Consider the following 27,790-nt stretch of genomic DNA (forward strand, 5'->3'; position numbering starts at 1 on the left):
GGGATCAAGTACAGGTACTGTTTTATTATTACAGAGAAAAGGGAATCATTTAACCATTAAATAAACCCAATAGGGCTGTTCTGCCCCAATAAGGGGTAATTATATCTTAGTTGGGATCAAGTACAGGTACTGTTTTATTATTACAGAGAAAAGGGAATCATTTAACCATTAAATAAACCCAATAGGATTGTTTTGCCTCCAATAAGGATTAATTATATCTTAGTTAGGATCAATTACAAGGTACTGTTTTATTAATAGAGAGAAAAGGAAATCAGTTTTACAATTCTGCATCATTTGATTAAAATGGAGTCTATGGGAGACTGGCTTTCTGTAATTCGGAGCTTTCTGGATAATGGGTTTCCGGATACGGGTCCCATACCTGTACACAGTAAGATCGATTATATAAATTGCACTTATGCATAAAGGAGTAGTACTTACTCCTTTGTTCCTAGCATCCTCTGGGCTCCTCCTGTGTGCATTCTGAATGACAAGCTCACAACCATCGTTCAATGTGTACATGAAACAGCATAAAGTGCAAAAACACTTTGCTGCATCATTAGAAACAAAACAGAAACTCAGATATACTGTAAACAAAATCTTTGCACAGAAGCGAAAACGATGAAATAAAAAAGATGTATCTGTTTTAAATAAGAGTTAACATTCAGTCATTATTTTAATGTATGCTATGAATCTAAACCCTAAAATGTAGCAATTTCTAAAGAAAGGTTTTACTTCCCCTTTAGCGGCATTTTCCTTTGTCGTGCCTGTGTATAAGTGTAGGTACCACCTATTTTTCATGTCTGTACCTAATCTGGCTCCCCCGTTCTCTGTAACCTCTGATCCTGCAAGTCTTATTCCCACATATTAGACTATCACGCGATAAAGATCAAAAGTCATGAAACTGTTAAATGAACGGGTGAGCTTTCTTGAAGCTGGGAAAGCGTTTGCCGTGGCCCAGATGAAATTTCAAATTCCAGTTTGCGGACAAAGTCCTGTTCGCTTTAGAATATGGATCTCCGACCACTGACCAAACTCCAGAGTAACTACCTATTTATCCATTGTGGAAGTTTGTACTTTCCTTAGTTTGGTTTCTGGACGTGGCAGGAACACATGCAGTCTTGTGCAGGGAGGCAACATGGGACTGGGCTTCTGGCTGAGGATAATATTAAGGATTTGCTTTTTGGGTCATGAAAGAAGTGCAGGTGAGTTGTGGGTATTGGGAAAGGCTGCTCAGTACTGAGTTTTAGTAAGAGGATTACCAACCAATAAACATAAAAGCATCTGTAGCGACTGTGTATGGAACACTATATATCTTATTGGTTTATTCCTCTCTATTAACCCTTCAAATTCGTTGGATCGGAGTATTTCATTGGTAATAAAGGCCTAACTTATGGCCGCACTTGAGTTGTATATATAGTTCTCTCTGCTAATTATCTCTAGTCAAATGGCTATAACAACAGAAGCAGCTGTTTGGGGAACAGAAACGTGGAGGCCCCATAAATGGGGGTCTAGGGTCACCCATTCTGGTGCAGTAGGGTCCCCAAAATGTTTTCGGAATGGCTGAATAGTATCAAGTTTGATGCATATGTTGTGCCCTGGGTGTGGTGCTCTGTTAAGATGAACAGAGGACAACTGACAAGATGGAGAATGGATGGCGTATTTATATATGTCTAAATGGCTGAGGCATAGGTACTGTGTTTGTACTGGTACTATGGTCTATCCAGTATCTTTTCCTTAGTGTGACCAAGCCCTTCTGCTGATTCTAGAGCACACTCTGACTAAACATAGGTACCAGATTGCTCCTAAAAAGCTATATTCTGACACTATATTACTTGCAATGCAGGCCTCGGCATGTACAGCAATATAATATAACGTTTGGCACTAGATGTGAGAGCAGCAGGAGAGCTAACTCTCTAGAGCAGTGGTCCCCAACCTTTTTTGCACCACGGCCCAGTTTCAAGCAAGACAATTTTTCCAAGGACCGAGGTTGGGGGTGGGCACAACTAGTTCATAGTATATAATTTAATTATTACATATATAATGTAAATGTCATTATTACATTTTATATTATGCACTTTATTGTTATTGTTTATTATTACATTATAAAATATAATACAGCTCACCATAATACAAAATCAGTGGGAGACCAGGTGGCCCGGTTCAGCACAGTCCGCGGCCTGGCACCGGTCCACGGCCCGATGGTTGGGGACCCCTGCTCTAGAGCAATATACACTGTTACAGAGAGAAGCCTGAATATTAAGCCACTCAACCATGGTGATGCCATAAACCTCAAAACAGACATGTTTCTATGGACAAGTCTAGATTGTGGTAAATGCAGTGTTGGCTGATCTGTAGAATTGCTGTTTGTTTAACTTTGTACAGTGTATTTAAGTTGTATATAGTTCTGGCATGTTGGTATATGCCTTATGTAGCATATAGGGAACAATTACAGCAAATATCTTTGTCTTACTCTTTGGCTATAAGCATCATTGTGCCGGTTATTCAGGTACTTTTTCTGCAATATTTTGCAGATTTTGTATTACAGTTAATGAACTTTGCCTCTAGCAACTTTGCAAGGGGCTTTTATAACAGTTCAAGCCAAGCGCTCACTATATATAAATTCCCATGTAAAGAGAAAGACTTTCAAAAGAAATCATTGTACATGGATGTTTCTGTTGCTCCATTAGAGCAGGGGTCTCCAACCTTTTTTACCTGTAAGCAACATTTAAATGTTAAAACATGTTGGAGAGCAACATAAGCATGCAAAAAAGTTCCTGGGCTGTGATTGGCTATCGGTAGCCCCTATGAAGCCTGGCAGCCTACAGGAGGCTTTGTCTGGCAGTATATATGTTTTTATTTGCAAAACAAGCTTGCCTCAAAGCCAGGAATTCAAAAATGAGTGCCTACTTTGAGGCTACTAGGAGCAACATCCAACGGGGTGGGGAGCAACATGTTACTCACGAGCCACTGGTTGGGGATCACTGTATTAGAATAAAATTAAAGTCTGGAGAACTCACAATTTTGATGATGATGACGGGATTCCTTATCCAGAAACCAGTTATCCAGAAAGGTCAGAATTAAGGCCATCTCCCATAGAATCCAGATTACCTTTTTCCTCTGTAATAATAAAACAGCACCTTGTACTCCTAACTAGCTGCTAGCTGCATGAATCCATATGGGTGCCAAAAAAAACCCTATTGGTTTTCTTTTTAGCAGACTTAAGGTAGGGTGATCCAAATTATTTCCTAAGCATCCCAGGTCCCGAGCATTCTGGATAATAGGTCCCATACCTGTATTTAGTTTAGTTCCTTCGATGTTATCATAGAATCAAAGATGGAACAGTGGGTTATATTATTTCCTTTACAAACTACAAATAGGTTCTGCACGCATTTATGTTATGGGGTGCTTAACCCATCTATAGATGGCTACGGGGGTAAGCAAGTGATAGCACCTTTTGTCTTTAAATGTCAATGTCTTCCAGGGAGCAGAATGCACCCATATTAAGCTCCATTTGTGCGCTCAAACGGTTTCATCTTTAAATTAACTTTTGGTATGATATAAACAATGATATTCTGAGACAATCTGCAATTGGTCTGCATTTTTTATGGTGTTTCAGTTATTTAGATCTTTGCTCCAGTTTGGTATTCTAGCTGCTATCTGGTTGCCAGGGTCTTATTTACCCTACCAACAAGGCAATGGTTTGAACGAGAAATTGGATCATGATTATGAGAGGGCCTGCGTAGAAAGATAAGGAATAAAAAATAACAGTATAATTGTAGCTTGCTTGAGCATTAGATTTTGGCTTTCGGGGTCATTGAGCCCTATTTGAAAGCTGGAAATAGGCAGAAATAATAAAACCCAAATGCAGAGTTGCTAGGAATAGGACATTCTATAACACACTTAATCTTAACTCAAAGTTGAACCATCCCTTTAATATTATCAACTCTCATTGCTATGGGGCTCAGTTTTGACCAGGGCGCTGCCTGCACGGAGTTTGTATATTCTTCCCATGTCGATTTCCAACCACAATCTTAGAACATAAAGAATATTGGCTCCTAATGAAATTGAATCTAGTGTGCGTGTTGCTTAAACTATAAGCTCCATTTGATCTCTATTATACCCTGCTGGTTGGTTTATGCCATGTAAAAAAAAAAAAAGCCTTTATGTTTCTTGCCCTTTAAAAGCAGGACTTACGCAACATTTGGATGTCATTATCAGAAATCAAGTATAAGGAAAGTGATGGGGAAATCAGGCGTTTGTGCAATCTCTAGTTAAACATTCAGGGAGTCCAAACACAATTTAGCTAACGTTCTTTACAAGGCAATTTTACATTTTTTTTTTTAATTTTGACATAATGAACTGCAATTAGCTGTGTCCTTAATATCCCTAGGGATTAGCATAGTGAAACTGATTTAACTTTGTTTACATTTGTGCCTATAAATATGCCCAACCTGAAATTGTAGGTAGCATTGGTGGCTTGGGTGTCCAATGCTGTCCTTGTAACTCACGTGGCTCATAGTGAAATGGTCCCTAATGTAAAGCTTAGTTAATATGCTGGTACATGTATTATATAAAGGATAAACATAAATATGGTGAGGTCAGTTTCAGTGGTTTACAGTTTATAGGCAAGTGGGCTAATTGGCCATATTGTGCAAGAAGAAGGGGGCAATAGCTACAATTGTATATGACCCCAGGTACAAGCAACTAAATCCATCCCCAAAAATATCCAAATTATATTTGTTAACTAGCAGTTTTAATGGGTACAGCTTTGTCTATATTAAACACCTATTAAAATAGGTCCCCCAAATGTAATCCTAATGTAGGTGAATGCCTTCCAGTGTCCCAGTTTAACAGGACTGTACACCCCTTTTGTTCAACATGAGTTCAATCAATAGGGGCTTGTGCTCAACATACTTTTTGCCTATGACTTTAATAACCAAAATGACCAAACTTAGGCAAATGGGAAAGTGAAGCTACTCCATGTTTGGTTCTTGCTAGGTTGATTATAAAATTACCAGTGCGCAATTAATGCTACTGCATTTTGGACTTCTGCTTATTTGTATGCCAAAACATAACAAAGAGGTACGGGGGGGGGGGGGGGGTTGTTTATACAGTGCATTTGAAAGAAATATGCATTTTTTTAATTTAAAGAATGTATTATCAGCCTAAGTTACAGTATATTAATGTATACTGGCCTTTTAATTCATAGCTTCCCCGAATCATGTTGTGCCTAATCTCCCTGTTTATAAGGCAAATATATAAAATAATAACATTACAAGTTTTTGTTTATGTTTACAATATAAGGGCAAGTAAGAGGAAATTTTCTATACACAGCTGTATTTAAAGCCAAAGATACCCAAAGATGTACTGGTATTCAGAAAAGGTAAATAATTGAATTACCGAGGAACTGATGTTCCATGAAGTATCTGTTAAAACTAGGAATAATCTCCCAAATAGAATCGCACAGTTAAATGGGTAACCGAGACCCGAGGAGCCTTGTTTATCTAAAACTATGGTTCAAATCTGCCACTTTGCTAATGATTGCTTCAGAGTTATAGTTTCACAATGAACAAAATTAACAGAAGTAGTTTACCATGGGCTGCCTTGTTGTGCTTTAACCTGGCAAGCAGACTTGTTTTCTTGCCACGTCTTCATTAGGGGGGAGGGAATGGAGGGGCAGATTTATCAAAATGTGTGTTTAGAGCTTAAATACATATAAACTCACCCAGTTCTATTCATTGCTATGGGATTTTTAGAAGCGTATTTCTCAAATGGTAAGTTCTTTTTATAAATACACTTCTAAAAGTCCCACAGAAATTAATAGAACTTTTATTTTTTTTTTATTTTGATAAATCTGCCCCTAAGGCAGGGGTTCCCAATCTTACTCGTGAGCCAAAGTCAAATGTAAAAAGACTCGGAGAGTAACACAAGCACCATAAAAGTTCATGGAGGAGCCAAATAAGGGCTAAGATTGGCTATTAGGCAGCCTCTATGCACACTATCAGCTTACAGGGGCTTTATTTGGTAGGAAATCTTGTTTTTATTCAACCAAAACTTGCCCCCAAGTCAGGAATTGAAAAATAACTACAGGCATGGTATCCCTTATCCGGAAACCCAATATCCAGAAAGTTCAGAATTACGGAAAGGCCATCTCTCATAGACTACATTATAAGCAAATAATTCTAGTTTTAAAAAATGATTTCCTTTTTCTCTGTAATAATAAAACAGTACCTTGTACTTGATCCCAACTAAGATATAATTACCCCTTATTGGGGGCAGAACAGCCCTATTGGGTTTATTTAATGGTTAAATGATTCCCTTTTCTCTGTAATAATAAAACAGTACCTGTACTTGATCCCAACTAAGATATAATTACCCCTTATTGGGGGCAGAACAGCCCTATTGGGTTTATTTAATGGTTAAATTATTCCCTTTTCTCTGTAATAATAAAACAGTACCTGTAATTGATCCCAACTAAGATATAATTACCCCTTATTGGGGGCAGAACAGCCCTATTGGGTTTATTTAATGGTTAAATGATTCCCTTTTCTCTGTAATAATAAAACAGTACCTGTACTTGATCCCAACTAAGATATAATTACCCCTTATTGGGGCAGAATAGCCCTATTGGGTTTATTTAATGGTTAAATAATTCCCTTTTCTCTGTAATAATAAAACAGTACCTGTACTTGATCCCAACTAAGATATAATTAATCCTTATTGGAGGCAAAAAAAAGCCTAATGATTTTTAGCAGACTTAAGTTATGGAGATCCAAATTACGGAAAGGTCCTGTATCCAGAAAACCCCAGGTCCCGAGCATTCTGGATAACAGGTCCCATACCTGTACCTGGTTTGGGGGCACTGAGAGCAACATCCAAGGGGTTGGTGAGCAACATGTTGCCCCCGGGCCACTGGTTGGGGATCACTAGCCTAAGGGCTGAATCCTTGCAAAGTAAATGGCAAATTTTGCTCAGACAATATGTCATATTTTATATGTATTTAATGTGTTCTGTTTCAATCCCAAGTTTTAGTATACAGGTATAGTAAACGTTTCAGCAGCACAGCATCTAATTGGCTGCCACTAGGTTTTATTTTAGCCCCCAAAGCAACCATTAAATTGCTGTGCAACCATCTTGCCCTAGTCCTAACATCTAACTGGGCAATGTTGCGGTAAGAAAACTTATAGAACAGTGGAGTAAGGAGAAGATACTAAGGGGCTGATTTACTAAAATGATTTCTTTATGGCCTTCAAAGTTGTATAAACTCGACATGGTATAAATTCGAATGAAACTTGATCATTGCTGTATATATAAAATGCCACAATAATGCTGTTATTGGTCGTACAACAATTTTGAGTTTACATTTGGAAATCACAAATTTTTGGAGCAAAATTTGAGCTTAAACTGACATTCGCTTCCATGGGAGTTAATTTAGAAAAAAAATCAAATTTTGGGGGGAAAATTTCAGAATAACTTTGTCGAGAAATAATATCGGAAAAATTGGACACTGGTGAAAACCAATTCGTAAATCTCGAAAATATCTAGAAGTAAAAAAAAAACAACATTTTCTCAAAATTGCTTAGTAAATGTGCCCCTAAGTTTTAAGCTAATTAATTTCCAAGTTCCCCCTCCCTGAATCAATTCTTTGTCCCTAGCATTTAATAAGGATCATTTACATTATCCTTGGGCACAAGTGCTAGAGCACCAAGCGGCACAAGAGCACACCCCTTAGCGCTCAGCTAACCAGCACTTGATGCCTGGGAAAAGCTGCACTTTTCTCCTTATATATTTATATTCACACATACACTGCACATAATTACTAATGAGGTTTCACAGCTTTAGACACCTACTGAAGCCATTTGGCAACTGCCACATAGCAGCAAATTCAGCCCCATAATAATACCTCCCCCTGGTTCCTTATTAGCAGAGCAATGGTTTATGACTAAAGGTAAAGGGCACACAGAGTGCTTTTTGGATGGATCATTTTTAAGAAGCCCCAAATTACCCCCCTATAAACTGTAATTACCAACCCTTCTCTAGAAATGGTGGCCGGAAATTGCCTGCCAAGTGCTTACAGGCAATTACAGTGTAAGGCAGGGATCCCCAACCTTTCTTACTCGTGAGCCACAGTCAAATGTAAAAAGACTTGGAGAGCAACACAAGCACCATAAAAGTTCATGGAGGTGCCAAATAAGGGCTAAGATTGGCTATTAGGGGCCTCTATGCACACTATCAGCTTACAGGGGCTTTATTTGGTAGGAAATCTTGTTTTTATTCAACCAAAACTTGCCCCCAAGTCAGGAATTCAAAATAACTCCCTGGTTTGGGGGCACTGAGAGCAACATCCAAGGGGTTGGGGAGCAACATGTTGCCCCTGAGCCACTGGTTGGGGATCCCTGGTGTAAGGCAAAGGGGGTGATAAGGGGTGTTTTGGCTGAGCAACATATTGCTCCCCAGGTTTTGGTTGCATAAAAAACTGGTGTCCTGCCAAACAGAGCCTCTTGGAGGCTGCCAGTCCACATAGGCGCTACCAAGTAGCCAATCACAGCCCTTATTTGGCACCCAATGAACATTTTTAATGCTTGTGTTGTTCCCCAACTCTTTTTACATTTGAGTGTGGCTCAAAAGTTTGGGGATCCCTGTTCTAAAGGATGCAAGCTTCCCTTTAAGTGCCTACATACAACTGTCCCTGTTCTCGTGTTAACCAGCTATTTGGGGAGGGGCTGGCAGAGCAATTAAAGAGAGATAAAAGTAGATAAACAGCACACGTAGGCCAGGACTAGATATTCACATGCACGCTGAAGGCAGCCTGCCTCTGAACTGTTTGCCAAATCTTTGTCACACTCAAACATTAATATTTTATCAAGTTCCAGGTATGTTAATTGCTTTTCAGGGGCAGCAAAGCACAGGAGACTGTAAGAAAATTAATGGAACTGGGCTGTCCAGTGGCACCTTTACATATGCAGGGGTTTGTTAGCATTGGGAAATATTCATTATATGGTCCATATGTGCTGGGGGTTGCTGTGCTATCCACGGGGGAGGAGGAGCCATATGGATTTAAGGGTGTGGCTTAATATGACATAATATAATTCTTTTACATATAAATGAAGGGTGATATCCCTACAGTTAGCACCAACCATTTGGGTATTTGCTGCACTACCACCATTAGTGTGGGTATGGTCTTAAAAGCTCTTGTGATAACATGGGTATGGTTGAAGTGGGTGCGGTTTAAAAAAGGGGAGGGGTCAAAACTGGCTTCCATTAATTCCGGCCCTCAGTACCACAGAGGTTGGACAGCACTGGGATAAACTATGGGGCCTATTCATTAAAGTACAATTGTGTCTGAATGCTAAAAATTCTTATTTTTTCTAAGTTTTAGAACTGTGCTTATTTTCTGCGACTTTTTCCTTAATTTCCGTGACTTTTTCGTACTTTGCGACAATTTGTGCGACAAAATCATATGTGTCGCAACGAGTACGAAAGTTTCGTTATTCATTCAAGCTTCGATATTGTGACTTTCCTTGGACCAGGTTGGAGCTGCAGAGTGCCATTGAGTTCTATGGGAGGCTTCCAAAAATATGAACTGAAGGTTCAAAGTCAGAAAGTTTTTTGCGCTGTTTACGATGGTTCGGATATGAAAATTTCGTAACTTTTGGATCGTACCCCAAAATTTTCATACAACCACGATGCAATTTTTCCTAAACATGCTTTATACTAAGGGTGTACATGGGTAAATGCCAAATTTACCAAAATCATGGGCATCTTATAGGTTAATTAACTTTAACTCTTCAACTGAAAAGGACTAAACTCCACCCAGCATTACTTAATGGGGCGTGGCTCCTGAAAAAAGGGCCAGCAGGGTTGACGTATCTGCCAATGATTCCTTATCTGAAAGATTTATTTATGTTTATAAAACTTCTGGCTGGGGGGTGAAGTCTTCTTTTAATTTAGCTACTGGCAAATGAGTCCCATCAGGGCAGGTTTTAATTATTAAATGAAGTGTATAATTATAGTTGTGCTTTTCTTATATATTTTTCTTTTTGTTTCTACATAGCAGGCTGCAAGAATGAAAATAAGCAGCAATGGGCTCTGTCGCAACAAAAGGAAGTGCAAATATTTGGTGCGCCCCTGTGCAGACCTTTACGCAACATGTTATGTGCTCTGTAAATTTGCAGTGTATTATATTTGACCTCAGTGCTTTTAAGGGAAAATATACTGTTTATTTGTAGGCTTTCTATGTTATATTTAAGAGAAAATATACAGCTTGTTTGTCGAACATCTAAATTCACTATTTTATCACCCAAAACACCAGGGCCACATTAATGAATCTGTAAATGACCAACCAGGTCATGGGGACCATTATCAGAGAAATGGCAAACCACTTGTTCTTATTACCTGGCTTCTTGGCAGGAAAAGCAACCTTACCGCTCCCGGTACAGCTGTAGCTACATTGTGCAATACAAAGATACCACTTCCTGTTCTTAACACAGGAAGTAAACAAAGGTACTGTACACGCCATGAAGGGGACCATGATAGTAGATAGCCTTAAATACTGATCAAGACCTGTGAGGCGCTTGATATAGATCAGGGGTGGCCAAGATGTCGATCGCGGTCCACCAGTCGATACCCCGTGGATTTCAGGTAGACAGTGATGAAGCCGGAGATGCGGAAGTGCTGCGTAATTGCATACGTACGCAAAGCACCGTACGCATTCACACCACACCCCCGGTCATCGGACGATCGCCGATGAAAAAAGTCTGATATAAACCCCTGATATAGATGTATTTCCCAGGTAAGCAGAAGTTGTTACCATAGAAGGATTTTTGGAGGATATAGTGGTCATTTAGGCAGGTCACACACTTCCCAAAAGTCCCTATATTGGCAGAGATGTCACACATTAAGAAGATAAGGCAGTGCATTACAAAGATGCCTCTTCCTGTTCTGTACAGAGAAAGTAAACAAATGCACCTTACAAAGATGCCACTTCCTGTTCTGAAGAAAGGAAATAAACAAATGCACATTACTATGATGCCTCTTCCTGTTCTGAAGAGAGGAAATAAACAAATGCACATTACAAAGATGCCACTTCCTGTTCTGAAGACAGGAAGTAAACAAATGCACCTTACAAAGATGCCACTTCCTGTTCTGAAGAGAGAAAGTAAACAAATGCACATTACCATGATGCCACTTCCTGTTCTGAAGAGAGAAAGTAAACAAATGCACATTACTATGATGGATGATGCGTAAGGCCATGTAGCATCTAGTGTTAATTAAATAAACTTATGATTTTATTTTAATTTTTGGAGTCTACTGCCTGATACCTTTTTCTTCAAGTCCTGGAGTGCCTGCCATTTTCAATTTTTGGATTTCCTAAATGGTCCCCTCAAGCTGAAGGTCTGGGGCATGAGCACCCAGGCCCATCGGTGAGATAAATATATATACTTAACAACTTATGAGCATAATCCTAAATGTTTGTTCCACATTACCATGATGCCACTTCCTGTTCTGAAGAGAGGAAGTAAACAAATGCACATTACCATGATGCCACTTCCTGTTCTGAAGAGAGGAACTAAACAAATGGACTGCACGTGCCATGGACGGGAACAAGATGGCGGAGAGCTCTGCAGCTGCTTGATATAGGCGTAAGCAGAGATATTTAATCCAGGAAGATTTGTTGGGGATGTAGCGCCATTTAGCTGAATCACACACCTCCCAAATGTTCTATTTAGACATTGAAAACCTAAGGTAGGGGCTTAACATGGGCAGGGATTTGTGTGGCTAAATTCTAAAGGAGGAATGATTGTAGGTACGGGATCAGATGTAGTTATTATTTCTTTAACACTGCTTTGCCTTACTCTCCACCATAGATCTATAAGTATACTGTACAGGGTAAAAAAAAAAAAAAAGAAATCACAGAAAAGTACTAAAACAGTAATTATAGTATAAAAATTGTAATTATTCTCATATTGATAATATTTCACTATTTTTATTTATTTTTCTTTTTTAATTCGGAATGAGTCCGGCACAGTTGTGGTGAAAGTATTTGCTAACAAACCCGAGCTTTTATTTTTCAGGCAAAGCAAGAACGGGAATATTTATATGGATACGATCTGCTTTTACCTCTCAGGCATTGACCCCACTGATATCAGCTGATGACTCTAGATAAGGGTATGTCAGGAGGTGCGGCACCAGAGCTGACCATTTAGGATAAATATCAGGTACACACATAGGGGTATATTTATCATGCTGTGTAAAAAGTGGAGTGAAGCATTACCGATGATGTTACCCAGGGCAACCAATCAGCAATTAGATTTCAACTGTTAGAAAACCAAAGCAAAACATCTGATTGGCTGCTGTGAGCAACATCAACACAGCAAGATAAATATACCCATTACTATATACTGTATATACTCGAGTATACCTAATTTTACCTAAGAAAACTGGAAAAACGTATTGACTCGAGTATAAGCCTAGGGTGGGAAATGCAGCAGCTACTGCTAAGTTTTAATAATCAAAATAAATACCAATAAAATTACATTAATTGAGGCATCAATGGGGTATATGTTTTTCAATATTTCAACAGTAAACTAGCTCTGTAAGCGGAGAAGAGGGTCAACAAAAACAATATGAGTACTACCCCATGCTCATTGCACATTGGCAAACTGGCAGCAGACCCAGTCCCGGAGGAGATGTAAGGGGAAATAAGTATTGCTAGTGGGAGCGGGCCATGGCACTGGAGGGTCTGGTTGCAGGTGGCCTAATTTGCACACAAAGGAGAGAGGGTGCTAGTCTAGAGGGACCCATGGCACCCCATTTTGGGTGCTGAAAAACTAGGCTTATACTCGAGTATATACAGTATACACATACACCATTTGGCCAATCAAGTTGCCTGATATGACAAGCACTGATCTAGGCATGTCCCCTTAGCCTACAGTCTATGCACATGGGTTGAACAGGTAGGAAAGTGTAACCCTCACCCAGGCCTGTGGCCTAATTGTGCAGGAAGGATCCATCAGCAGGCTAGGGGAAGCAACAATATTTAGATTCAGTGAGATACTACTTGAATCTGCAATACTGGTCTGATTATATTAAAATTAACATTTTGACTTGCAGTGCCTTGTATGGCACCTTAAAGAAAAAAATGCAGCCTTTAAAGGAAAACTATACCCCCAAAATGAATACTTAACCAACACATAGCTTATATCATATTAAGTGACCTATTAAAGTATCTTACCAAACTGAAGTGTATACATCAGTAAATATTGCCCTTTTGCCTTGAGTCACTATTTTGTGATGGTCTGTGTGCTCCCCCAGAGATAGAAAATAATGGGATTACCCAATGACACATACTACTAAAAAGTATATTTTTATGAAGACGGTTTTAGGAGAAGCAGGGTTTTACATATGAGCTGTTTATGCAATATATTTTTTATAAAGACCTACATTGTTTCAGGGTATAGCTTTACAGTAACTTGAAATTCTCTCTCTCTATATATATATATACATATACAGGTATGGGATCCCTTATCCAGAAACCCGTTATCCAAAAAGTTCTGATTACTGGGCCATCTCCCATAGACTCCATTATAAGCAAATTATTCTAAGTTTTAAAAATGATTTTCTTTTTCTCTGTAATAATAAAACAGAACCTGTACTTGATCCCAACTAAGATATAATTACCCCTTATTGGGGGCAGAACAGCCCTATTGGGTTTATTTAATGGTTAAATGATTCCCTTTTCTCTGTAATAATAAAACAGTACCTGTACTTGATCCCAACTAAGATATAAATACCCCTTATTGGGGCAGAACAGCCCTATTGGGTTTATTTAATGGTTAAATGATTCCCTTTTCTCTGTAATAATAAAACAGTACCTGTAATTGATCCCAACTAAGATATAATTACCCCTTATTGGGGGCAGAACAGCCCTATTGGGTTTATTTAATGGTTAAATGATTCCCTTTTCTCTGTAATAATAAAACAGTACCTGTACTTGATCCCAACTAAGATATAATTACCCCTTATTGGGGGCAGAACAGTCCTATTGGGTTTATTTAATGGTTAAATGATTCCCTTTTCTCTGTAATAATAAAACAGTACCTGTACTTGATCCCAACTAAGATATAATTACCCCTTATTGGGGGCAGAACAGCCCTATTGGGTTTATTTAATGGTTAAATGATTCCCTTTTCTCTGTAATAATAAAACAGTACCTGTACTTGAAAAGGGAATCATTTAATCATTAAATAAACCCAATAGGGCTGTTCTGCCCCAATAAGGGGTAATTATATCTTAGTTGGGATCAAGTACAGGTACTGTTTTATTATTACAGAGAAAAAGGAAATCATTTTTAAAAATGTGAATTATTTGATTAAAATGGAGTCTATGGGAGATGGCCTTTCCATAATTCGGAACTTTCTGGATAATGGGTTTCCGGATAAGGGATCCTATACGTGTACCATATATTTTTTTCTTAGCTAGAATGAGTCAGAAATATAGCAGAAAGGATAAAATATGCAGTTGCATTCAGCATTACAACATGAACAGACCTATTTACCAATCACATACTTTTTGTAGAGCGGCAAGGACCTACCGACAATGTGTCAGGATTTAAACGCTCGTTTATTTGCTTTTTTATGTGTGCGGTGGATTCGCTAAATCTGTCCTGAGTGTGGGATAGAATGAGACGGCGAAGTGAAGGGATAAGGGATAAGGAGAGACCTTTGTACCTGCACTCTGCGCAGAGGAAACCATATTAACTCAGGGCCATTTCCCGGAGCGGGGCCACACAGTGCTCCTTCACAGGGCCGGTCTTATCCCAGAAATCACTGCATTGCTACGGAACAATGTGTCATAGTTGTTGCTGGGTGCTGGGACGGCTGCTGGGCTGGATTAATCCCATAATTCTATTCACACTGAGATTTAAGGGGCTAAAATTAAATTTCACTGCTGCATTTATAAACAAAAGTTATTTTAAAATGAAAAGTAAATCAGGATTCTGCCCACAGCTGTTCTACATAGAAGCAACGGCACCGTATAAATAACAAGAAATAAATTAATAAAAGTAAGGGGAGCAAGAGTGTGCCCCTTATTGCTCATTTATTGCGTACTTCGTCCCCTATTCTGGCAGGCATATGTGCCTCAAATGTAGGCAGCATTGTATTCACTGCTGCAGGTTTTTGGGTTCTGTCTAAATGCGCAAAGTACTGCAGAAATTCTTCATACAAGGAAGACAGTGTGTAAAATGAGTATTTTGAACACTTCCTTCCTTAGGTAAATGACCCCATATTATCTACAATCCCATAAAACAAATGAGACTGCTGTTGTTTTACACAAACCAAGCAGGAAATATACATTCTCATGGAAAGTACTAAGCACAATTCAGCAGGAACAGCCCCCTAAGTTTGCTCATAGCCTGTACAGAGAGATACCATAAAACTATGGCAGCATAGGTATTCCCCTGTACTAAGCACAATTCAGCAGGAACAGCCCCCTAAGTTTGCTCACAGCCTGTACAGAGAGATACCATAAAGCTATGGCAGCATAGGTATTCCCCTGTACTAAGCACAATTCAGCAGGAACAGCCCCCTAATTTGCTCATAGCCTGTACAGAGATATACCATAAAAATATGGCACATAGGGATTCCCCTGTACTAAGCACAATTCAGCAGGAACAGCCCCTAAGTTTGCTCATAGCCTGTACAGAGAGATACCATAAAACTATGGCACATAGGGATTCCCCTGTACTAAGCACAATTCAGCAGGAACAGTCCCCTAAGTTTGCTCATAGCCTGTACAGAGAGATACCATAAAACTATGGCAGCATAGGGATTCCCCTGTACTAAGCACAATTCAGCAGAAACAGCCCCCTAAGTTTGCTCATAGCCTGTACAGAGAGATACCATAAAACTATGGCAGCATAGGGATTCCCCTGTACTAAGCACAATTCAGCAGGAGCAGCCCCCTAAGTTTGCTCATAGCCTGTACAGAGAGATACCATAAAACTATGGCAGCATAGGGATTCCCCTGTACTAAGCACAATTCAGCAGAAACAGCCCCCTAAGTTTGCTCATAGCCTGTACAGAGAGATACCATAAAACTATGGCAGCATAGGGATTCCCCTGTACTAAGCACAATTCAGCAGGAACAGCCCCCTAAGTTTGCTCATAGCCTGTACAGAGAGATGCCATAAAACCATGGCAGCATAGGTATTCCCCTGTACTAAGCACAATTCAGCAGGAACAGCCCCCTAGGTTTGCTCATAGTCTGTACAAAGAGTAGTGATTCCCTTGTACTAAGCACAATTCAGCAGGAACAGCCCCTTGCTAGCTTACTGTACGTATTTGTCGGCTCTAGGTAGAATTCTGCAGGAAAATAGGAGTTATTTAGTGTCTCATTACCACTATGGAGGCCTAGGGGTGCACAGCAGCTAATGAGCTAGGAGAAGCTATCACTGAGTCAGCAAACACTTGTGTCAGATGGTTATTTATTCCCACTTAGTTCATTATTTATCCAAGACACTTTACTCTCTAAAGGCAGCTGAACCCAGAGCTCGAGCTGAGGGATTAGCCAAGTTAAAGTGTGACAGACTTTTTTTTAATGCATTATCTCTTTGTGTTGAAACTTGATTTGAGGCAAATCTGTGTTCAAATACTGAGCCACCAGCAGAGCCCAGGGCAAATATTTTTGTTCCCCGTTACCTGCAATAATGTGTCTGGATAAATATTTTGTTACTTTTATTTAGCCCTGTTACATGTATATAGCAAACGTTGTGGCCTTTGCCTGTCCACCCTGGTTTAAAGGGAAACTTGTATCTTTAAATTAAAGGAGATGTAAACCCTCTAAACGAATTAAGGTAAAATAGCTCTGCTGAGCACTTTTGCATTCAAATATTGGCAGTATTTACACTACTGCTATAATAAATTTGAAACAGCAGCACCACCTATCGTCCAGATCGGCTGAATGGCCACGGCCATCGGAAAATTGCAGTCAGCAGAAAGTTAGTGAGGAAAAAGAAGTTCTGGTAATGTTGACCAAAGAACTGACCAAAGAAATGTCAAATGGTTCTTCCCTTCTCATAAACATCATTTTGGAGCACAGAAACAACCCAAAACACTTAATTTTCTGCCGACTGTGTTTGATCGGCCATAAGGAACAGCAGAAGAAAAGTGGGTACACAGTTTCCTATAATTAGAAAATATTAATACTGTTATTTAATAGAAAGATCCTGTTGCTGCCATATCCAGCAATGAATGTATTCAACACAGTAAGTGCTGTCAAGCAGAATGAAAATAATAATGTTCTTCTGAGAGCTCTTCTGTTTGTACTCAATGCTGACCCCTGCTGGTAGATTTTGAGAATGCTGTGTTTTCTGAATACAGATGAACTTGCAGTTTAAGATCACAAAATTCCAACCCTTTATTAAATTAAACATTTTCTTAACTGATGTCAAAGTTACATAGAATATAAGTAGGGCAAGACAAAGACAGAAGGTTTAGTTTTATATTTGTTTGTTCCTCCAAAGGCTCACCTTCAGCGCTGAGGGTTACTGTGGGTGCTTTGCGGAACAGCAATTTCAGCCCTGGACTCCTTGTTACCAGTTCATTAACAAGGGAATCTCCTAGCAGCAAATATTCATTGTATTGCCACAGAGAATAGCTGAATTGGTGGCTTACTTTTAAAGGACAAGTTCAGCTCCTACTGCAACAATCCATCAGGCGGGTTTAGAGAGGCAGCACCAAGTCAATTGGGAGGCGTTATTACATTTCTCTGTAGAGTTGCCTATTAGAAGGGATAACTAGGGTTGCCACATGGCTGCTATTTTACTAGCCTGGCTAGTAAAAATTATGCCCAGTGCCAAAGTTATTAATAGGGAACAAAGTTTAAAATAAAGGAAAGCTGGTATTTTGCTCTGGAAAAGGTGGCTATTGGTAGCTAAAGTCCACAGCAACCATACAAATATCAGCACAATAATACAGAAATCCGTTGTCCAGAAAGCTCTGGAAGGCCATCTCCCACGGACTCCAGTTTAATCAAATAATTCACATTTTTAAAAATGGTTTTCTTTTTCTCTCTAATAATAAAACAGTACCTGTACTTGATCCCAACTAAGATATAATTACCCCTTATTGGGGCAGAACAGCCCTATTGGGTTTATTTAATGGTTAAATGATTCTCTTTTCTCTGTAATAATAAAATAGTTCCTGTACTTGATCCCAACTAAGATATAATTACCCCTTATTGGGGGCAGAACTGTCCTATTGGGTTTATTTAATGGTTAAATGATTCCCTTTTCTCTGTAATAATAAAACAGTACCTGTACTTGATCCCAACTAAGATATAATTACCCCTTATTGGGGGCAGAACAGTCCTATTGGGTTTATTTAATGGTTAAATGATTCCCCTTTCTCTGTAATAATAAAACAGTACCTGTACTTGATCCCAACTAAGATATAATTACCCCTTATTGGGGCAGAACAGCCCTATTGGGTTTATTTAATGGTTAAATGATTCCCCTTTCTCTGTAATAATAAAACAGTACCTGTACTTGATCCCAACTAAGATATAATTACCCCTTATTGGGGGCAGAACTGTCCTATTGGGTTTATTTAATGGTTAAATGATTCCCTTTTCTCTGTAATAATAAAACAGTACCTGTACTTGATCCCAACTAAGATATAATTACCCCTTATTGGGGGCAGAACAGTCCTATTGGGTTTATTTAATGGTTAAATGATTCCCTTTTCTCTGTAATAATAAAACAGTACCTGTACTTGATCCCAACTAAGATATAATTACCCCTTATTGGGGGCAGAACAGCCCTATTGGGTTTATTTAATGGTTAAATGATTCCCTTTTCTCTGTAATAATAAAACAGTACCTGTACTTGATCCCAACTAAGATATAAGTAATTTCTTAGTAGTTTGGAGGCATAATAATCCTATTGGGTTTAATGAATGTTTAAATACATTTTTTGAGGTCCAAATTAATGAAATACCCCTTATCCAGAAAACCCCAGGTCTCGAGCATTCTAGATAAAAGTTCCCGTACCTGTACATTGAAGCAAGTATGTGGAAAGTGGTGCCTTGATCACTTAAGGTTCACAGGTAAACTAGCAGTCTGAGGGCCAGTTCCCAATGAAAATAACATCAATGTACCCTCTCAACCAATCCCTTTTGTGGTCCTGACCCGTCTTTCTATTCTTCTCCACCTTTCCTTTACTCCCCCCTATTTTTCCCACTTTTTCGAATCCCCTGCATCATTAGAAGATATCCCATCATTCCCAATGCCCCAAATAGTGGAGGAAGCACCACACCATGATTAGACCATAGGAATACCAATGAGACTCCAGCAGAAGCCAAGAGTGAATATGGAGAAACAATAATTGCAGGGAAATCATTATAAATACATATACATAGCACAGAGCAATGGTGATTATTGGAATAACAGCATTTGTTATCTTTTCTAACTCAGCTCTGCCAGTCTTTTGCCATTAGGTCTCTCCAGGGCTGGATCTTTCTGGGCCTGTGGAAGGGAGAGGTAAGCAAACAGAGAACAGGTCTGAAATTGTTTTATTGCCCCAGTTATGGGACCTGCTGTGGGCACACCCCTGCCCCTTGCCTCCCAGAGCTCAGGACAGGCAACCTCTAGTTCTCCAAATAATTCTGGGAATAAAACGATACTCAGTTTATTTGTTTATACACAGGGACTGTTAAATCTGATATATTACGGAAACACGTAGTGTTCAGTTGGTATAGCTTCACTTTAGCCTCCAAACAGGATTTCTGAAGCCAGCGCTTTCTCTAATAAATACATGACTATGCTAAATATAATATGCTCATTTGTATTTCCTTCTGAACAGAAAGCCAAGATGGAAACCATTGTTCTGAGCCCAGTCCTCTGTATGTGGGGGAGAGAGCGATGCTGAACCAACAAGCCAGTAACTTTATGCAAGTCTTAGCATTTACTGTCATCCTATATATACTGTACTGTATATATATATGTTATATATATACAAAAAAAGCCCAGCAACACCGAGTTTTATTTAAAAAAAGATCAATTGTGTATTAAAAACACACAAACAGCTGTTATATATTATGTTTATATATATATTATATATATTATGGCTTTAATATATGTTACATTTATACCACTGATGGGCATAAGAGGAAGCAAAACAACAGAAGTTACTAGGGGAAGTGCATAGAGACAGAGGAGAGAGAAAAGCTGTAGGCTAAGGCAGATATGGCATTTTCAGAAAGGAAGCAATCTTATTTTCCCCAGTACTCTGAATAGAAAGCCATATAATTTCCATCTTATTTCCCCCTATACTCCAGGAAGGAAGCCATCTTATTTCCCCCTATACTCCAGGAAGGAAGCCATCTTATTTTCCCCCTATACTCCCAAAAGGAAACCATCTTATGCCCCCCTATACTACAAGAAGGAAGCCATCTTATTTTCCCCCTATTCTCCAGGCAGGAAGCCATTTTATTTTCCCCCTATACTCTGGGGGAGGAAGCCATCTTTTTTCCCCCTATACTCTGGGGGAGGAAGCCATTTTATTCCCCCCCCCCATACTTCAGAAAGGAAGCCATCTTATTTCCCCTTATATTCTTGGAAGGAAACCATTTTATTTCCCCCTTTACTCCAGGAAGTTCCCCTATACTTCAGAAAGGCATATTCTCAGAAGAAAGGCATCTTATTTTCTCCTATAACCATCTCTTTTCCCCCTATACTCGGGGGAGGAAGCCATCTTATTTCCCCCTATACTCCGGGAAGGAAACAATCTTATTTGCCCCTATACTCCAGGAAGGAAACCATCTTATTTCCCCCTATACACCAGGAAGGAAGCCTTCTTATTTCCCCCTATACTCCAGGAAGGAAGCCTTCTTATTTCCCCCTATACTCCGGGAAGGAAACAATCTTATTTGCCCCTATACTCCAGGAAGGAAACCATCTTATTTCCCCCTATACACCAGGAAGGAAGCCTTCTTATTTCCCCCTATACTCCGGGAAGGAAACAATCTTATTTGCCCCTATACTCCAGGAAGGAAACCATCTTATTTCCCCCTATACACCAGGAAGGAAGCCTTCTTATTTCCCCCTATACTCCAGGAAGGAAGCCTTCTTATTTCCCCCTATACTCCGGGAAGGAAACAATCTTATTTGCCCCTATACTCCAGGAAGGAAACCATCTTATTTCCCCCTATACACCAGGAAGGAAGCCACCTTATTTTTCCCCTATTCTCCAGGAAGGAAGCCATTTTATTCCCCCCTATACTCCAGAAAGGAAGCCATCTCTTTTCGCCCTACACTCGGGGGAGGAAGCCATCTTATTTCCCCCTATACTCCAGGAAGGAAACCACCTTATTTGCCCCTATATTTTAGGGAGAACGTTTTCCCCTAATGTCCAGGGAGGAAGCAATGTTATTTCCCCAAATAATTCACAGAGAAATTTTCTCCTATACTTTGTGGAGGACGCCATCTAATTTTTAGTAAACAATAAGCTAAATATTTGATTTGTTTCCAACCAAATTAGATAATCATCTGTATTTTTTTTAATTTTACCTTGCCCAGTGCACAGTGACTACTATTGTACCCAACTTAAAATTTCCACCTTTCGGTTGCAGAGCTAAACAGTGGTGATGATGGACACCATGGGGCATATTTATTATAGTGTGTAAGCCTGCATGACCGGTGATGTTGCCCATAGCAACCGATCATATTGTTGCTTTTGTATTCTAACTTGTAGGTGACTGTTGAAATCCAATTGCTGATTGGTTGGTATGGGCAACATCACCAGTGATGCTGGCTTACACACTATAATTAATATGCCAGTTTGTCTAGCCACATCACTTTTGTTCCGATGCCTCCTTCACCCATCACCATCTTGGATCCTATGTCACAGGGATTCTGTAACACAATGCCACATAGTAATCCAAGGATAACTACTCAAAAGACATATTTTTAGTTGCTTATATGATGGTTTTTAGGAGAATTCTATGGAGCAATGTCGTATTTTGGAGAATTACCCATAAATTGTATGGCCCATTAAATTTAGTCCCTAGTCTTCCTGTGAAGTCTTGGCCCCACACTGCTTCTAGCCCTAGCCACATCACCCTTATCACTCCCTACACTGAGAATTTTCCCACAATAACTGAAGGGACCACAAGTGCTGTGCAAAGTGCAATTTAAGATGTAGTTTGCCATTTTTTTTTTTTACCCAGGATGCAGCATTTTTCCTGCAATCCCTGCATAATTGTGGCCACCAGGGGGAGTTGCATCAAAATTGCATTTTTTACTATAATTGGTAGAAACTGCGTTAAACATTCTTGGCATGTTTCAAAATTTCAACATCCACACCTAGGAATGCTTTGGAAACTAAGGGTATTGATTACTTTACCTTTTTTGTTTGTATATTGACACTGGGGGGGGGGGCACCAGAGTTATTGTCAGCTGGGAAGTAGCTCCAGGGTTCCCCTGTGCCAATATGCACACTTATCAACGATTTGGAGTGGTGACAATGGCAATAAATGCATCTACACAATTAAATGGATGGATTACATTTAAAAAATGATGTCAGATAGTGAGGTCTATAGAGCCTTTAAGCAGACTGGGGGCTATAAAAAACATTTGGAGGGCTACAATCGGCCTATGGGCCCCCACTTACTCCACAGTTAAGTGCACTTTTGTTAATACCTACCACCCACCCTGTGGAACTAGGTTCAATTCCAGCCAGTGAACTTTATATGCAGAAATATGTTCACCCTGTGCTTATATGGGTTTATTCTGGGTACTCTGGTTACGTTCCACACTTTATAAATATAAGTGTTAAGTTTACTGGTTCTTGGTAAAATTGCCCATAGATAGTGCAAATAAGACAGGGACCTTAAATTGTAAATGCCAAGTGAAGATCTCTGCGTCCCACTATCATTTTGTCTCATTTAGCTGGAATGTTGGAAATGTCTGAAGCCGAGGGAATTTAAAGAAACCCAAGAAGTCTAAATGGGATCCATTCAATGAAAATCCTCTGTGAGATTAACCTATTAATCTATTAGGGACTGGGTATTATAATAACAGGAACTACATTTTCTAGCTCTAGAAACACATAGCAACCATATATTTGCTTTCAAACAGCACAGCAGTAACTGCTGCGTACTAATTGGTTCCTATGGGTTTCTAGAATTGGAACAAATATTATACTTATTGGATGTGAATGAAATCCTTATATGCATTTGGCATGGCACATGAAGCATATAGGACTAAAAGACTAAAATTCTAGGTGGAATGATTCCATTTTGTTTCAATGGCTATTACATATACAAATAGGATGTTAACCTTAATCATCCATAAGGATCTGTATCTCTTACACTATCATTGGAGTGGTGGGAGCAGCCATAAATCTACATCTCCAGGTTCCATTGCAACAGTCTCTACAATGTGCCGTATTCAACATGCATCAAACACATACTATAATACAGAGGCAGAGGGTAATGGAAAGCAGGTTTAAAATGATTTAACTTATGGATAAATTGGCGGTTAATTAATCAGTCTGTTCCTGCAGGCAATAAATGGATATGGTTGGGTAGAGTTCGGTTAACACTCAAGACCAATCAAAAGAGAGACCAATCAAAGAGACTCTGAAATATTGATCTTTTTGTTATTTGTTTAGCCTTTATTGGTATAGCATCAACATATTACACATAATTTTACAGAAAATATTTAGTCATTCCGGTTGTTCCCTGTCCAGAGCAGCCCACAATCTAATTTCCCTACTACAGCCAAAAACACATACAACTTTATTAGAAGCCAAATATCCTAATAGTACGTTCTGGATTGTGAGACTGGGAGGAAACCCGGCAAAACCATGCCAGCTCCATGCCAAGAGTGTTGGGACCAGCACTAAACCCAACAAGGTTGCAATTTTTACCACTTTGCCTCTTGATGTCACCATGTTGCAATGGAAGGGACCAAGGAGATAGGTTTCCACCTTCACTTATGGGCAACATAGACTACAGAGTTTGCACCTTAAACCTACTAGAGGTTTGCACTGCCTTCCAGCCTGGTGTAGAGGCAGACACGGCACCTCCAGTTTTGGGACAATGCGAGTACAAGACATTATTGGAATCATAGTTCTACAATATCTAGAGGGCTGACAGAAGAATGATTGTGAAATTCAAGTGTGTTTAGCTGAAGAAACTGGGAGATACAGTGACAGATGTATTGCTGCAGGCCGGCTTATCGCCCTTCTGTGTGGTGAAGGGTGGGTGTAAACCCTTGAAATGGAGACGCACCTATTTATTTTAATGTCCTGTAATAAATCAGCTGATATGAAATGCGCCTTTGTAAAGTTCAATGCTGTGTGTATGTGTAGAATTGTGCAATGGAAAAATAAACTATGATTATGTTTTCAAATTATGTCAGAGTTTGTGAATTTCACTGGTTTAAAAATATACCCAAGTGATGAATGCACTCTGTAGGGTAATGGCACACGAGGAGATTGGTCACTGACAAGTGTTTTTAGAGATAAAGATTTCAGTTCAGCGTATTTTGCTTCCCAGAAATCAATAGGCGAACTCTGGTAATCAGTAGATCTGCCCAATGCCAGAGGGGCTGCTGTAAGATGCCATAGACAGTCACTATTTATTGGGCTGGGGGGGCTGTTTGGGCCTCTGGGTACTTGGAATGCCAGGACCCAGGCCCAGACTGGCAATCTGTGGGTTCAGGCAAATGCCAGAGAGGCTGCTGTAAGATGCCATAGACAGTCACTATTTATTGGGCTGGGGGGGCTGTTTGGGTCTCTGGGTACTTGGAATGCCAGGACCCAGGCCCAGACTGGCAATCTGTGGGTTCAGGCAAATGCCAGAGGGGCTGCTGTAAGATGCCATAGACAGTCACTATTTATTGGGCTGGGGGGGCTGTTTGGGTCTCTGGGTACTTGGAATGCCAGGACCCAGGCCCAGACTGGCAATCTGTGGGTTCAGGCAAATGCCAGAGGGGCTGCTGTAAGATGCCATACACAGTCACTATTTATTGGGCTGGGGGGGCTGTTTGGGCCTCTGGGTACTTGGAATGCCAGGACCCAGGCCCAGACTGGCAATCTGTGGGTTCAGGCAAATGCCAGAGGGGCTGCTGTAAGATGCCATAGACACTCACTATTTATTGGGCTGGGGGGGCTGTTTGGGCCTCTGGGTACTTGGAATGCCAGGACCCAGGCCCAGACTGGCAATCTGTGGGTTCAGGCAAATGCCAGAGGGGCTGCTGTAAGATGCCATAGACAGTCACTATTTATTGGGCTGGGGTGGGCTGTTTGGGCCTCTGGGTACTTGGAATGCCAGGACCCAGGCCCAGACTGGCAATCTGTGGGTTCAGGCAAATGCCAGAGGGACTGCTGTTAGATGCCATAGTTATTGGACCCGTGGGCATTTTGGAATACCACAGAGCCTATATGAAATTTTCTATTTCTTAACTGATCCTTATGTTGTGTTGTTCTTTCAGGTTTTTAGCAACTGGTCAGTCTTTTGTCTTCGCTCTACTATCCTAATTGATCGAACCACTATAGACACGTGTCTGCTAATTTGGTCTGAGCTGCAAAATATTATTAGGCCATCTCCAGATGAAGGTAAATGGATCCAGAAGATTTCTACAAAAAAAAAAACAATTTTCCCAACTGCTTGGATGCCGAACGTATTAGAGTTACTATGCCTGCCAAAAGTGGCTCCAAGTACTAGTTGTTATTGCAAATTATTGCTCTTCTGTAATTAATGTGGGGGCCTATGGGTGCCGGTGCTATCTGGAATTATCTATGCCTGCCTATACCGAAGCCACTGTATGATTCCACTGAATGCCGTTCTTCTGTATTGTGCATTGTTCATATATATATGCACACTATAATATATATTATTTTATTATAGTTTTGTGGGAATTCATGGTAGGTAATAAACATTCACCATATATATATATTCCTAACGCTGGGGCATATTAGCTCATTACAAGGTTAGGGTAGCAGTCTGTGAGGATGGCACATACCTGCACTACAGATTCAGCCCCAGTTAGCGCATTTTTTTGTGACGCTACATTAAATCATTGCATGCTCCCAGTATCATGTGATAACAGCATTTTTTAATTCTATTAGCCATTTCGCTTGGTTGCCTTTATATTCAACCACTGTTCCTCATGAGTAGTAACAAAACACAAATTTGAATGACAAAAATGACTGGAGGTCTGAGCGGTTTCTCAAGTCAGTGAAGGGAAGCAGATGTGGGCAAATTAATACTAGTAGCTAATATGTGACTTTGTCACGAAGTAACTGCTATTTTGTAAATAGATGGATCATGTTAAAACAGCATACATTTCAGGAAAACCTAAAATTTAGAAAAGAAAAAAAATGCAGTTTGCCTGTATGGGTCCAGGAAAAGCCAGCTCTACTGTATATACAACGATCATTCCAATCCCCTGCTATAAGAAACAGAACATACTGAGCCTTTTGCTTCAAGATCCTTTTCCTTCCTAAGGGTGCCCATAAACTGGCCGATTCTAACTGCCGATATGGGTCCCTTATACTGACTCGGCCGCTTATTCGCCCGTGTAGGGGCACTAACGACGAGCCTGCCTGCCTGAAATCGGCTAGATCTCGTTCGGGCAGGTTTAAAAATTTAGCCGGATCGGGGACCGCATCAGCTTGATGACATGGCTCCCGAACCGACTGTGCCTATACCCATCGCTCTAATTCGATTACTGAATTAGCCAGATATCGGCCACCCATAGGTGGGGATATCAGGAGAAGATCCGCTCGCTTGACGACCTCACCAAGCGAGCGGATTTTAGCGTGTATGGCCACCTTAAGTCCAAAGCAGCCAGTCCAACTCAAGCCTTATTTTGGAAAATGCTAATACGGCTTTTCTGGTGTTAATGCCAGATAGGGAAAGACTCTCCTTCATCGGTTCTACAGCATATTATGTACCCGGAGGCCAGCAAATATCTGCTCATGCAAATACACTGGGCCTAACGTGTGAGTAATGCTTCCTCCTTCCAGCTCCAGATAATGGAAACAATGGGAACTGGGGCCATTCAATAGGGGTGTCATTCAAGGCCATAATTTAAAGCTTGAGCGAAAAAGGAATTCCTTCTGCAAACAACATACACTGCAAGATAAGCACGGGGAAGCATCGGCTACTCAGTATTGCGTCCAATATAATATCCAGTACTCTGTAACAGTGAGACACACAGGGATATAAACACATACTGGGTCAGCTGAACAATATGGTAGAGAGGGCTTTTGAAATGCACTTTGGGGCCACGCCATTCCTTGGGTTTAATATGTCCAAATATAGCCAGTGAGATCATGCCACATCCATAGACCACAAGCGCCTTCTTCCAGAGAAAACAACCCAAACCCTGACAGTCTAACCTCCTAGTTTAACCCTTCCATCCCCTTTACCAGTTTAGTTGCAGTCTCTGCACTCTCTCCAGCTCATTAATACTCCAGCCCACTGTGTCAGGTAAGCAACTAGAAATACTGGGGGGTCCCTAACATTTTAGAACCCCCCCTATTATTCTTCCTTAAATAGAACACCTAAATCACTGTCTTTCTGGGTCTCTGTTACAGTTCAACCCCAAAAGAGGTTGACAAAAAATATTTATTAAACGTTTTTAAATATAACCAAAATTTGCCTTTTCACATATCATGATCTTTTTTGTTTCCCAGTCCTGGCTGGTTATTTATTTATGTATTATCTAGCTGACTAAGAATTAAGCAAAGATATGGAAAAAAAAGGTGTTGGGCCGTGGG

General features: G+C 40.1%; 1 protein-coding gene and 1 long non-coding RNA gene across 2 annotated transcripts in view; one reads left to right on the forward strand and one right to left on the reverse strand.

The window, feature by feature from the left end:
- hnf4a (hepatocyte nuclear factor 4 alpha) overlaps window positions 1–27,790 on the reverse strand; it is a 73,815-nt gene that overhangs the window by 39,951 nt on the left and 6,074 nt on the right. The gene's annotated exons all lie outside the window — the stretch shown is intronic.
- LOC116408046 lies at window positions 932–25,957 on the forward strand. Its single transcript, XR_004220692.1, has 2 exons — window positions 932–1,202; window positions 25,498–25,957. It is a non-coding gene; the product is annotated as an uncharacterized LOC116408046 (long non-coding RNA).

Source organism: Xenopus tropicalis, chromosome 10, assembly GCF_000004195.4.
Source record: "Xenopus tropicalis strain Nigerian chromosome 10, UCB_Xtro_10.0, whole genome shotgun sequence".
Taxonomy (NCBI): Eukaryota; Metazoa; Chordata; class Amphibia; order Anura; family Pipidae; genus Xenopus; species Xenopus tropicalis.